The sequence below is a fragment of the Pristiophorus japonicus genome, chromosome 1 (assembly GCF_044704955.1).
Source record: "Pristiophorus japonicus isolate sPriJap1 chromosome 1, sPriJap1.hap1, whole genome shotgun sequence".
In the NCBI taxonomy this organism is placed as follows: domain Eukaryota; kingdom Metazoa; phylum Chordata; class Chondrichthyes; family Pristiophoridae; genus Pristiophorus; species Pristiophorus japonicus.
This window is the reverse complement of record NC_091977.1, coordinates 540,075,461-540,087,245: the sequence shown is the minus strand read 5'-3', so window position 1 is coordinate 540,087,245 and position 11,785 is coordinate 540,075,461. Positions and strand designations below refer to the sequence as shown.

Here is an 11,785-nt window from a genome sequence, read left to right as displayed (position 1 = left end):
GTTCGATGATGACTGCACAGTGTTCAGTTCCATTCGCACCCCTCAGATAATGGAGCAGTCCATGCCCGCATACAGCAAGACCTGGACAACATTCAGGCTTGGGCTGATAAGTGGCAAGTAACATTCGCACCACACAAGTGCCAGGCAATGACCATCTCCAACAAGCGAGAGTCTGACCACTGCAAAACATTCAATGGCATTACCATCGCCGAATCCCCCACCATCAACATCCTGGGGGTCACCATTGACCAGAAACTTAACTGGACCAGCCACATAAATACTGTGGCCACAAGAGCGGGTCAGAGGCTGGGTATTCTGCGGCGAGTGTCTCACCTCCTGACTCCCCAAAGCCTTTCCATCATCTACAAGGCACAAGTCAGGAGTATGATGGAATACTCTCCACTTGCCTGGATGAGTTGCAGCTCAAATAACACACAAGAAGCTCAACACCATCCAGGACAAAGCAGCCACTTGATCAGCTCCCCACCCACCACCTTCAACATTCACTCCCTCCACCACTGGCGCACCGTGGCTGCAGTGTGCACCATCTACAAGATGCACTGCAGCAACTCGCCAAGGCTTCTTCGGCAGCACCTCCCAAACCTGCAACCTCTACCACCTAGAAGGACAAGGGCAGCAGGCGCATGGGAACATCACCACCTACACGTTCCCGACTTGGAAATATATTGGCCGTTCCTTTATCGTCGCTGGGTCAAAATCCTTGAACTCCCTCCCTAACAGCACTGTGGGAGCACCTTCAAAACATGGACTGCAGCGGTTCAAGAAGGCGGCTCACCACCACCTTCTCAAGGGGCAATTAGGGATGGCCAAAAAATGCCGGTCTTGCCAACGACGCCCACATCCCAGGAACGAATTTTTAAAAATTACTTGGATGTTACGAAAATTGCTTAACCTTAACATAGAAACATAGAAAATAGGTGCAGGAGTAGGCCATTCGGCCCTTCGAGCCTGCACCGCCATTCAATAAAATCATGGCTGATCATTCACCTCAGTACCCCTTTCCTGCTTTCTCTCCATACCCCTTGATCCCTTTAGCCATAAGGGCCATATCTAACTCCCTCTTCAATATATCCAAAGAACTGGCATCAACAACTCTCTGCAGTAGAGAATTCCGCAGGTTAATAATTCTCTGAGTGAAGAGGTTTCACCTCATCTCAGTCCTAAATGGCTTACCCCTTATCCTTAGACTGTGTCCCCTGGTTCTGGACTTCCCCAACATCGGGAACAGTCTTTCCGCATCTAACCGATGGATGTTGTGTATTTAGATTTCCAAAAGGCATTCGATAAGGTGCCACACAAAAGGTTACTGCAGAAGATAGAGGTACGTGGAATCAGAGGAAATGTATTAGCATGGATAAAGAATTGGCTGGCTAACAGAAAGCAGAGAGTCGGGGTAAATGGGTCCTTTTTGGGTTGGAAATCGGTGGTTAGTGGTGTGCCACAGGGATTGGTGCTGGGACCACAACTGTTTACAATATACATAGATGACCTGGAAGAGGAGACAGAGTGTAGTGTAACAAAATTTGCAGATGACACAAAGATTAGTGGGAAAGCGGGTTGTGTAGAGGACACAGAGAGGCTGCAAAGAGATTTAGATAGGTTAAGCGAATGGGCTAAGGTTTGGCAGATGGAATACAATGTTGGAAAATGTGAGGTCATCCACCTTGGAAAAAAAAACAGTAAAAGGGAATATTATTTGAATGGGGAGAAATTACAACATGCTGAGGTGCATATGGACCTGGGGATCCTTGTGCATGAAACTCTTTTAGAGTCTACCTGCAAAACATAAACATTACTTTGCGAACGCAGTCCCCCACTACCACAAATTTTGCAGTCGAGTATCCCGCATTTGGGGACATCGCAGGCGTCAACACACCCGAAGTGCAATGGGCTAGCCTCATCCTGGGAGAAACACCTTCTTGATCATGGTTACTCCTCTGTGCATGAATCCCAAAAAGTTAGTTTGCAGGTGCAGCAGGTAATCAGGAAGGCGAATGGAATGTTGGCCTTCATTGCAAGAGGGATGGAGTACAAAAGCAGGGAGGTCCTGCTGCAACTGTACAGGGTATTGGTGAGGCCGCACCTGGAGTACTGCGTGCAGTTTTGGTCACCTTACTTAAGGAAGGATATACTAGCTTTGGAGGGGGTACGGAGACGATTCACTAGGCTGATTCCGGAGATGAGGGGGTTACCTTATGATGATAGATTGAGTAGACTGGGTCTTTACTCATTGGAGTGCAGAAGGATGAGGGGTGATCTTACAGAAACATTTAAAATAATGAAAGGGATAGACAGGATAGAGGCAGAGAGGTTGTTTCCACTGGTCGGGGAGACTAGAACTAGGGGGCACAGCCTCAAAATACGGGGGAGCCGATTTAAAACCGAGTTGGGAAGGAATTTCTTCTCCCAGAGGGTTGTGAATCTGTGGAATTTCTCTGCCCAAGGAAACAGTTGAGGCTAGCTCATTGAATGTATTCAAATCACAGATAGATAGATTTTTAAACAATAAGGGAATTAAGGGTTATGGGGAGCGGGCGGGTAAGTGGAGCTGAGTCCACGGCCAGATCAGCCATGATCTTGTTGAGTGGTGGAGCAGGCTCGATGGGCTCGATGGCCTACTCCTGTTCCTAATTCTTATGTTCTTATGTTCTTATGTAACCTGTCCCATCCCGTCAGAATCTTATATGTTTCTATGAGATCCCCTCTCATCCTTCTAAACTCCAATGTATAAAGGCCCAGTTGATCCAGTCTCTCCTCATTTATCAGTTCTGCCATCCCGGGAATCAGTCTGGTGAACCTCATGCACTCCCATATTAGCAAGAACGTCCTTCCTCAGATTAGGAGAACAAAACTGAACACAATATTACAGGTGAGGCCTCACCAAGGCCCTGTACAAATGCAGTAAGACCTCCCTGCTCCTATACTCAAATCCCCTAGCTATGAAGGCCAACATACCATTTTCCTTCTTCACCGCCTGCTGTACCTGCATGCCAACTTTCAAGACTGATGTATCATGACACCCAGGTCTCGTTGCACCTCCCCTTTTCCTAATCTGCCGCCATTCAGAAAATATTAGGTCTTCGTGTTTTTGCCCCCAAAGTGGATAACCTCACATTTATCCACATTATACTGTATCTGCCATGCATTTGCCCACTCACCTAACCTGTCCAAGTCACCCTGCAGCCTCCTAGCGTACCCCTCACAGCTCACACCGCCACCTAGTTTAGTGTCATCTGCAAACATGGAGATATTACACTCAATTCCTTCATCCAAATCATTGATATATATTGTAAAGAGCTGGGGTCCCAGCACTGAGCCCTGTGGCACTCCACTAGTCACTGCCTGCCATTTTGAAAAGGACCCGTTTATCCCGACTCTCTGCTTCCTGTCTGCCAACTAGTTCTCTATCCACGTCAGTATATTACCCCCAATACCAAGTGCTTTGATTTTGCACACCAATCTCTTGTGTGGGACCTTGTCAAAAGCCTTTTGAAAGTCCAAATACACCACATCCACTGGTTCACCCTTGTCCACTCTACTCGTTACATCCTCAAAAAATTCTAGAAGATTTGTCAAGCATGATTTCCCTTTCATAAATCCATGCTGACTTGGACCGATCCTGTCACTGCTTTCCAAATGTGCTACTATTTCATCCTTAATAATTGATTCAAACATTTTCCCCATCACTGATGTCAGGCTAACCGGTCTATAATTACTCACTTTCTCTTTCCCTCCCTTTTTAAAAAGTGGTGTTACATTAGCTACCCTCCAGTCCATTGGAATTGATCCAGAGTCGATAAACTGTTGGAAAATGATCACCAATGCATCCACTATTTCTAGGGCCACTTGCTTAAGTACTCTGGGATGTTCTTATGTCCTTTCTTACTATTGCATTAATTTTCTCTTTAACCAGCAATACCACCCCGCCTCCTTTTCCTCTCTGCCTATCCTTCCTAAATGTTGAACACCCCTGGATGTTGAGATCCCAGTCTTGGTCACCCTCGAGCCATGTCTCCATGATGCCAATTACATCATACCCGTTAACTGCTATCTGCGCAGTTAATTCGTCCACCTTATTCCGAATACTCCTCGCATTGAGGCACAGAGCCTTCAGACTTGTCTTTGTAACACACTTTGCCCTTTTAGAATTTTGGTGTAATGTGGCCCTTTTTGCTTTTTGCCTTGGGTTTCTCTGCCCTCCACTTTTACTTTTCTTCTTTCTATCTTTTGCTTCTGTCCCCATTCTACTTCCCTCTGTCTCCCTGCATAGATTCCCACCCCCCTGCCAGATTAGTTTAACTCCTCCCCAACAGCACTAGCAAACACTCCCCCTAGGACATTGGTTCCGGTCCTGCCAAGGTGCAGACCGTCTGGTTTGTACTGGTCCCACCTCCCCCAGAACCGGTTCCAATGTCCCAGGAATTTGAATCCCTGCCTATTGCACCACTCCTCAAGCCACGTATTCATCTGAACTATCCTGCGATTCCTACTCTGACTAGCACGTGGCACTGGTAGCAATCCTGAGATTGCTACTTTTGAGATCCTACTTTTTAATTTAGCTCCTAGCTCCCTAAAATCGTCTTGTAGGACCTCATCCCGTTTTTTACCTATATCGTTGGTACCTATATGCACCACGACAACTGGCTGTTCACCCTTCCTTTTCAGAATGTCCTGCACCCGCTCCAAGACATCCTTGACCCTTGCACCAGGGAGGCAATATACCATCCTGGAGTCTCGGTTGCGGCCGCAGAAACGCCTATCTATTCCCCTTACAATCAAATCCCCTATCACTATCGCTCTCCCGCTCTTTTTCCTGCCCTCTTGTGCAGCAGAGCCAGCTACGGTGCCATGAACTTGGCTGCTGCTGCCCTCCCCTGATGAGTCATCCCCCTCAACAGTACCCAAAGCGGTGTATCTGTTTTGCAGGGGGATGACCGCAGGGGACCCCTGCACTACCTTCCCTGCACTGCTCTTCCTGCTGGTCTTCCATTTACTATCTGGCTGTGGACCCTTTACCTGCGGTAAGACCAACTCACTAAACGTGCTATTCACGTCATTCTCAGCTTCGCGCATGCTCCAGAGTTCATCCATCTTCAGCTCCAGTGCCGCAATGTGGTCCGTCAGGAGCTGGAGGCGGATATACTTCCCGCACACATAGTCGTTAGGGACACTGGAAGCATCCCTGACTTCCCACATAGTACAGGAGGAGCATAACACGTGTCCGAGCTGTCCTGCCATGACTTAACCCTTAGATAAACTTAAATTGGCAACAACAATGCTGAAGGTTACTTACTGATATAGAAAAGAAAAAAAAAACTACTTACCCATCACCAGCCAATCACTTACCCCCTTGGCTGTGACATCACCTTTCGATTTCTTTCTTCTTTTTTGCCTCCCTGCTGCAGGTGCACCGGCTGTTCCCTCTGACTGCTGGGCCTCTTGTAGGCCTCACCAACGTCCCGCTCCGCCTCCTCGATGTCCCGCTGTTCCCTCTGACTGCTGGGCCTCTTGTAGACCTCACCAACATCCCGCTCCACCTCCTCGATGTCCCGCTGTTCCCTCTGACTGCTGGGCCTCTTGTAGGCCTCACCAACGTCCCGCTCCGCCTCCTCGATGTCCCGCTGTTCCCTCTGACTGCTGGGCCTCTTGTAGGCCTCACCAACGTCCCGCTCCGCCTCCTCGATGTCCCGCTGTTCCCTCTGACTGCTGGGCCTCTTGTAGGCCTCACCAATGTCCCGCTCCGCCTCCTCGATGTCCCGCTGTTCCCTCCGACTGCTGGGCCTCTTGTAGGCCTCACCAACGTCCCGCTCCGCCTCCTCGATGTCCCGCTGTTCCCTCTGACTGCTGGGCCTCTTGTAGGCCTCACCAATGTCCCGCTCCGCCTCCTCGATGTCCCGCTGTTCCCTCTGACTGCTGGGCCTCTTGTAGGCCTCACCAATGTCCCGCTCCGCCTCCTCGATGTCCCACTGTTCCCTCCGACTGCTGGGCCTCTTGTAGGCCTCACCAACGTCCCGCTCCGCCTCCTCGACGGGGCCGCCCATTTAAAACTGAGATGAGGAGAAATTTCTTTTCTCAGAGGGTTGTAAATCTGTGGAACTCGTTGCCTCAGAGAGCTGTGGAAGCCGGGATATTGAATATGTTTAAGACAGAGATAGACCGATTCTTAACTGATAAGGGAATAAGGGGTTATGGGGAGCGGGCGGGGAAGTGGACCTGAGTCCATGATCAGATCAGCCATGATCGTATTTGTTGTGTATGCAATAACTCAATAGACTGAATACGGTAAACTCCGAACAGGTACAAACCTGGCTCTGTTTTATTAGGGCCCAAAGTGATGACATTACAAGATGGCTGGCCTTTTATACCTGGGCCGTACACACGTGCACACAGCCCAATGACCTCCGACAGTGGCGCCACCTGGTGGCTAGTAACCCCAAGCATACATACATGACAGTATCCCCCTTTAAGATATTAGTAACGGCCTTTTTACAAATTGAAATGGTCCGGGGCTTTCTGCTCCCGAGTTGAAAGTTTCAGTTCAACTCCAGCCTTGGGCGAGTGTTCTGAGTCTGTTATGACTGGGGGCTGGGTAGCCGATCTGATGGGAGTGGTAATGACCATGTCAGGGATTGAAAGTCCAGATTCACTGATGACAGCGGAGTCCTTTGATGACTGAGGGTAGGTTGGTTGGTCACTGATTGTGTCCTCAGACTGTTCCGGTTCATCCGTGTGCCGCAGCTTTATCTGATCAACATGTTTCCTGCATGTCTGCACATTCTTGAGCTTAACGATAAACACTCTGTTACCCTCCTTGGCCATAACAGTACCGGCGATCCACTTGGGCCTTGACCATAATTCAGTACATACACAGGATCATTGATAGAAATGTCGCGTGACACAGTAGCACGATCATGATACCCTTGCTGACTTTGACGTCTGTGTTCGACACGATTATTTAAGTCAAGGTGGACAAGAGAGAGCCTGGTCTTGAGACCTCTCTTCATCAATAGTTCAGCAGGGGAACATGTGGGGTCTTGTCCTGTAACTAAGCAATATGCGTGACAAGCGAGTTTGCAGTGAACCTTGAGTTACACGTTTCATACTCTGCTTGATGGTTTGGACCGCACACTCTGCTTGACCATTGGATGCGGGTTTGAATGGTGCTGACCACACATGTTTGATACCATTGAGTTTCATGAACTCTTGAAACTCCAGACTAGTGAAGCAAGATCCGTTGTCGCTTACAACGATGTCGGGCAGACCATGAGTAGCAAACATGACACGAAGGCTCTCAATGGTAGCTGTGGATGTGCTGGATGACATGATTATACACTCTATCCATTTAGAATAAGCATCCACCACAACTAAGAACATCTTTCCCAGGAAGGGACCTGCAAAGTCGATGTGGATCCTGGACCATGGTTTAGATGGCCACGACCACAGACTCAGCGGCGATTCTGCTGTTGCTTTACTAAGCTGCATGCAAGTGTTGCACTGATGCACACATGATTCCAGATCAGAGTCAATTCCAGGCCACCACATGAGACCTGGCAATGGCTTTCATTATGACAATACCGAGATGCGTGCTATGTAGATCATGCACACATTTCTCTCTGCCTTTCTTGGGCATAACAACACGATTACCCCACAGTATAAAATCTGATTGAATGGATAGTTCGTCTTTGCGATGGATGTAAGGTTTGGTCTCCTCACACATTTGCTTGGGTATGGTAGACCAATCACCACTAAGGATACAACGTTTCACAACCAATAATATCAGGCCCTGGCTGATCCAGGTCTTAACTTGTTGGGCCGTGACAGGGGTTCCTTCACTTTCAAAACTCTCCATGACGAACAGTAGGTCTGCCGGTTGTGGCATTTCCACCTCCGGTGTGGGCAACGGCAGACAGCTCAATGCATCGGCACAATTCTCAGTGCCAGGTCTATGGCGAATGACATAATCATTCACCTGGAATATTGTGTTCAGTTTTGGTTTCCTAACCTGAGGAAGGACGTTCTTGCTATTGAGGGAGTGCAGCGAAGGTTCACCAGACTGATTCCCAGGATGGCAGGACTGACATATGAGGAGAGACTGGATCGACTGGGCCTGCATTCACTGGAGTTTAGAAGGATGAGAGGGGATCTCATAGAAACATATAAAATTCTGACGGGACTGGACAGGTTCGATGCAGGAAGAATGTTCCTGATGTTGGGGGAGTCCAGAACCAGGGGACAGTCTAAGGATAAGGGGTAAGCCATTTAGGAACGAGATGAGGGGAAACTTCTTCACCCAGAGAGTGGTGAACCTGTGGAATTCCCTGTCGCAGAGAGTTGTTGATGCCAGTTCATTGGATATATTCAAGAGGGAGTTAGATATGGCCCTTACGGCTAAAGGGATCAAGGGGTATGGAGAGAAAGCAGGAAAGAGGTACTGAGGTGAATGATCAGCCATGATCTTATTGAATGGTGGTGCAGGCTCGAAGGGCCGAATGGCCTACTCCTGCACCTATTTTTCTATGTTTCTAGTCCTAGCGTCGAGTACATAATCCAGTTTGGTACTTCAATGCCGTACTGAGAGAAGACGACATTGTCAGAGATGCCGTCTTTCGGATGAAACATTAAACCGAGGTGCTACTCCTGCACCTATTTTCTCTGTTTCTATATTTCTATCATAGGCAGATAATGTCAGCACCCACCTCTGGATGCGGAACAATGCATTGGTATTGATACCTTTGTTTTCTGAGAACAATGAGTGGCTTGTGATCTGTTTCCGAGATTTTATTTCTCAAGGTAGACTTAAAAGATCCCACGGTCACTATTTCAAGGAGCAGCGGGAGTTATCCCCGGTGTCCTGGGGCCAATATTTATCCCTCAACCAACATACTAAAACAGATTTTCTGAGTCATTATCACATTGCTGTTTGTGGGAGCTTGCTGTGCGCAAATTGGCTGCCGCGTTTCCCACATTACAACAGTGACTGCACTCTAAAAATACTTCATCGGCTGTGAAGCACTTTGAGATGTCGTGAAAGGCGCTATATAAATGCAAGTCTACCTTCCTCCCTCCCCCCACCTCCACCTGTAATATGGGTAGTGAAGATCATATTATCAGCCTGTATCCTGACATTTAAACCACTGATACAATGGAAAATCCTCCAACTTGTCTATTCTAAGATTGCGAATTAACGAGCGTGGCAATGTGCTGTGACTTCTACCCGTGACTAATTGTACCCAATAAAAGACACCAGCGAGACAGAATTATACACAAAGCGCTAATTCACACAAAATAACTCCCCAATGCCGGAACTATCAGGAAAGATTGAACGGTCTGAGGCTCTTTTCCCTAGACATGTGTCAGTTGTGCCTCAGTAGGTTTCTGAGTCAGCACTGACCACACTCGACCAGCTCCGCTGGGCAGGGCCACATTGTTTGCATGCCCCGACACGAGACTCCCAAAGCAAGCGCTCTACTCGGAACTCCTTCGCGGCAAGCGAGCCCCAGGTGGGCAGAGGAAACGTTACACGGACACCCTCAAAGCCTCCCTGATAAAGTGCAACATCCCCACCGACACCTGGGAGTCCCTGGCCAAAGACTGCCCTAAGTGGAGGAAGTGCATCCGGGAGGGCGCTGAGCACCTCGAGTCTCGTCGCCGAGAGCATGCAGAAAGCAAGCGCAGGCAGCGGAAGGAGCGTGCGGCAAACCAGACTCCCCACCCACCCTTTCCCTCAACCACTGTCTGTCCCACCTGTGACAGAGACTGTAATTCCCATATTGGACTGTTCAGCCACCTGAGAACTCACTTTTAGAGTGGAAGCAAGTCTTTCTCGATTCCGAGGGGCTGCCTATGATGATGAGTCAGAAGGTTATGGATTCACTCCAGTGACTTGAGCGCAAAAAATCTATGCTGACACTGCAGTGCAGTGCTGAGGGAGCGCCGCACTGTCGGAGGGGCGGTACTGAGAGAGCGCCACACTGTCGGAGGGGCAGTACTGAGGGAGCGCCGCACTGTCGGAGGGACAGTGCTGAGGGAGCGCTGCACTGTCGGAGGGGCAGTGCTGAGGGAGCGCCGCACTGTCGGAGGGACAGTGCTGAGGGAGCGCTGCACTGTCGGAGGGGCAGTGCTGAGGGAGCGCCGCACTGTCAGAGGGGCAGTACTGAGGGAGCGCCGCACTGTCGGAGGGGCAGTACTGAGGGAGCGCCGCACTGTCGGAGGGGCAGTACTGAGGGAGCGCTGCACTGTCGGAGGGGCGGTACCGAGGGAGCCCTGCACTGTCAGAGAGGCAGTACTGAGGGAGCGCTGCACTGTCAGAGGTGCCCTCTTTCGGATGAGTTGTTAAACTGAGGCCCCATCTGCTCTCTCAACTGGACGTAAAAGATCCGATGGCCACTATTTCGAAGAAGAGCAGGGGAGTTATCCCCAGTGTCCTGGGGCCAATATTTATCCCTCAATCAACATAACAAAAAAAACGATTATCTGATCATTATCACATTGCTGTCAAATTGGCTGCCGCGTATCCCACATTACAATTGTTTTGTTGTATCTGTAAAACAATAAAACGTTAATCCAAGTGCCACCTGGCTAAGAGGCGGGACGGGGGGCTGGGGCGGACCCCGACAAATTTAAACAAATTAAAATTTAGATATTACTTGGTTCAAATTAAAATTTGGTTGCCGGGGTGATGATGCAGTCCAGTCCCTCCTGCGCACACCTTTCCCACGTTACAACAGTGACTACACAAACTTCACTGGCTGTACTGCACTTTGGGACGTCCGGTGGTTGTGAAAGGCGCTATATAAGTCTCTTTTCTTTTAGAAAAGAGAAGGCTGGTGGGTGAACTAATAGAAGTCCTTTAAATTATGAAGGGATTTGACAGGGTTGACGTGGAGAGGATGTTTCCACTTGTTGGGACTCGAACACTGATAGTCATAAATGTAAGATTGTCACTAATGAATCCCATATGGAATTCAGCTGAAACCTCTTTGTCCAATCATCTCAGGCCCACTACATCACTCCAGGAGTTGCTCAGGGCAGTGCCCTAGGCCTAACCATCTTCAGCACCTTCCCTCCATCATAAGGTCAGAAGTGGGGACGTTCGCTGATGATTGCACAGTGTTCAGTTCCATTCACAACTCCTCAGATAATGGAGCACTCCATGGCCGCATGCAGCAAGACCTGAACAACATTCAGGCTTGGGCTGATAAGTGACAAGTAACATTCGCGCCACACAAGTGTCAGGCAATGACCATCTCCAACAAGCCAGAGTCTAACCACCGCCCCTTGACATTCAACTGCATTACCATCACCGAATCCCCCACCATCAACATCCTGGGGGTCACCATTGACCAGAAACTTAACTGGACCAGCCACATAAATACTGTGGCAACAAGAGCGGGTCAGAGGCTGGGTATTCTGCGGCGAGTGTCTCACCTCCCGACTCCCCAAAGCCTTTCCACCATCTACAAGGCACAAGTCAGGAGTGTGATGGAATACTCTCCACTTGCCTGGATGGTGGAGCTCCAACAACACTCAGGAAGCTCGATACCATCCAGGACAAAGCAGCCTGTTTGATCGACACCCTGTCCACCACCTTCAACATTCACTCCCTCCACCACCGGCGCACCGTGGCTGCAGTGTGCACCATCTACAAGATGCACTGCAGCAACTCGCCAAGGCTTCTTCAGCAGCACCTCCCAAACCCACGACCTCTACCACCTAGAAGGACAAGGGCAGCAGGCGCATGGAACACCACCACCTCCACGTTCCC

At 49.4% G+C, this 11,785-nt stretch overlaps 1 pseudogene; it reads right to left on the bottom strand.

Moving 5' to 3' along the window:
• Nucleotides 1–1,817: 1,817 nt before the first annotated feature.
• On the bottom strand, nt 1,818–1,970 carry LOC139278545 (U1 spliceosomal RNA; annotated as a pseudogene).
• Between the last annotated feature and the right edge of the window lie 9,815 nt (nt 1,971–11,785).